Source organism: Tupaia chinensis, unplaced genomic scaffold, assembly GCF_000334495.1.
Source record: "Tupaia chinensis unplaced genomic scaffold, TupChi_1.0 Scaffold000146_1, whole genome shotgun sequence".
Classification (NCBI taxonomy): domain Eukaryota; kingdom Metazoa; phylum Chordata; class Mammalia; order Scandentia; family Tupaiidae; genus Tupaia; species Tupaia belangeri.
The window spans coordinates 11,888,187-11,890,813 of NW_006159616.1; the positions used below are offsets into that span (position 1 = coordinate 11,888,187).

The 2,627-nt window shown below is 60.1% G+C and overlaps 1 protein-coding gene across 1 annotated transcript in view; it reads right to left on the minus strand.

The window, feature by feature from the left end:
- DRAXIN (dorsal inhibitory axon guidance protein) overlaps positions 1–2,549 on the minus strand; it is a 30,010-nt gene extending 27,461 nt beyond the window's left edge. The window contains exon 1 of the mRNA XM_006145317.2: positions 2,447–2,549. The gene's annotated coding sequence lies outside the window, so the exon portion shown is untranslated. The remainder of the gene's footprint in view (positions 1–2,446) is intronic.
- Between the last annotated feature and the right edge of the window lie 78 nt (positions 2,550–2,627).

A 2,627-nucleotide genomic window follows, 5' to 3' on the forward strand; every position in this document is an offset into this window, starting at 1 on the left:
AGGTGTCCGGCTGCACGCCCCCCCCCCCCCCCCCCCCGGCAGAGCCCTTTGCTCCAAGCCCAGTTCACAGCCTGGCCTGCAAAACCCAGAACTCGGGGAGGAGTAGTAGCTTGCAATTTTCCATTCGTTCCTGTCCCCTTGACCAAGGATGCTGCTCCATATAACAAGTGTGGACAAACACCCATGTGCCGTGCACCGGGGCCACAAGCAGAATGAGACCAGTCCCCACCCCAGGGAGAGCAGACAGCTCCCAGATGTGGAACATGTCATGCAGATGACAATGTGCAGGGAGGCAAGGGAGCACAGGGGGCTTCCCATGGTGGGAAGTCCTTGACTTTTTCACCTATTAGGCTGGGCAGGCATGGGCAAACACGGGGTAGTAGAGACATTTCAGGTGGAGAGAAGAGCCACAGCGAAAGCTCAAAGTCAGGGCATGGAGAGGATCAGCCTTCCATTGTGGCTAGAAACCAGGGTGGGAGGTGGGTTGGGGGGAGGAGGCAGGCAGGATAGGACTTGGCCCTGCAGAGAGCTCTGTAGTTAATTTAGTGACCACAGGAAGCCAGTGAGGGCTTGAGGTTAGGGAGAGGGGATGGATTGAACAGAAGGGAGGAAGGCAGAGGAGGTAAGAAGCAAAGAGGGTCTGAGGAAGGTTCGTAAGGGTTGCAGGAGCTGCTGAGCTAGCATTCTTGGGGAAGGCTGTGCCCTGAGAAGGCAGGGGACAGCGATGGCAGGAAGGGCCAGCATCCTCGAAGCTGGTCTTGTCTGCCAGGTTGAAGCAGGAGCAGGAGCCTGGACAGGGTGTGGGGAGAGGAGGGAGGGCTCCAGCTCCATTTTTGCCTTTCTCTTTATAGGTGCCGGTTCTGATTGTGGCAGAAACAAAAACAGCCAGAATCTACCAGCTGGGAGGTTTCTCTCTTCCAAGCCACTGCCCTTATTAAACCACTTAGCCCACATTACTGCTGGACTCCCGGGGTGATATGTCACCTGTTATGATGACATAGATGATGGGCAGGGGGTTTGGACGATTACACAGCAGACTTGGGGCCAGCAAGACAATTCCCCCAGAGGAAAGGAAGATGCTTGTAAGCTAGTGCCATGGAGCAGTGGGTGCAAGACAGAGGTTCAGAACTGGGGTGCGGGAGTCACAGGAACCTCCTGATGGATGAGCAGCTCTTGACAACACCGGCAGGGCCACACTGATCTCATCTGGAAAGCAGAGACCCCTGTCACCTTGATGTTTAACTCAGATTTTAGGACAAGCGGGGAGGAAGAGGGAAGGAGTGCCTGTAAGAGTGTAAATGCCTCTATGAGCAGGAGGTGACGCCTTAGGGTTTTGATCCAGTTTTGTGGAACCCTGCTCCCCACCCCCCCCAGGGGTACTGACTCCCCTGCCCTCCCCCTCTCGAGTGTGGACGCCAGCACTGTGTGAGGGTGGGACACGCTTTTCTCAGTACTGCACATACATCCCTATACCTAGGGCGATACCCCCATTTTATGTCCGGGACACTGAGGCTCAGAGAGGTGCATTCCTTTGTTCAAGATCACTCCCAGAGCTCCCGACTGCCTGACTTGAGAGAGATGGCACGGAACCTGTTCCAGCCTGGTGTCATCAGGCTGAGAGGTGGGCAGTCCCTGAGTGCCCCAAGGCTGGAGAGACGACGGGGGAGAGGAGAAGGCCAAGGGAGCACACAACCAGGAAAGCAAGGAAGTCTTGGCGGGAAACTCAGGCGCTCCAGAGCTCAAACCTAGATACCCTAAGGCGGCGGACTCGTTCTCGGAAAAGAGCCGGCAGCGGGGAGGGAGCGATGCTGAACGCGAGCCCAGCACCGTCGGGGCTGTTAGGGGCCGCCACTCGGCCGCGGTGCGGGTGCCGGTGCCCCAATCCGAGCGCACCGGGGGCTTTCGACGCCGCGCCCATCAACACACCCCAGTGCCCTGGGGTCTCAAAAGCCGCAGGAAGGCAGTCCACCAGCTCTGCCCCGATCTCCGGGTGCCTTCGAGGCTTCTTCCAATGGTGGAGGACGGTGGTCCCCGAAATGAGAGATCACCCGGAGTCTCAGAGACATAGAGACAAAGAGAGATCGGGTCAAGAGGAAGAAGGCTGGTGCGGAGGAGAGTGGGCTAGTTGGGGCCCTTAGAAGGTGGCGAGGGCGCGCGACAGGCAGTGTCAAAGCGCGGAAAAGTGAATGTCCAGTGGAAGGTGGACGTACGAGAAAGCTGGGAGCAGAGCTAGGAGCCGAAGGGAGACGAGGCGAGGAGATGAGGAGGTGGACAGACAGGCGGACGGACGGGTCCGAGGGCAGGGAAGAAAGCAACGTCCTCATCTCCAGCCTCCACCCACCGTGCGCCGTGCCCCAGAGCGCGCCAGGTAGCCCACCTTTGTCCCAGCGCGCCACCAGGTGAGGCGAGAGGGCGGGGCCAGGGGCGGGCCGAGGCCGTGCCTTACCTGTCCGGCCAGCGGGGCGGGGGCCGAGGGGCGCTGGGCGGAGAGCCTGCGGGAGCTGAAAGCACCCAGGGCCAAGGCGCGGAGCGGGGACTGCGCGGAGAGGTGCGCGGGCGGCTGGAGGATGTGCCCAGGCTGAGCGGGGCTGCAAGGAAGGGGGAGGGGGAGGAGGAGGGGAGGGGGC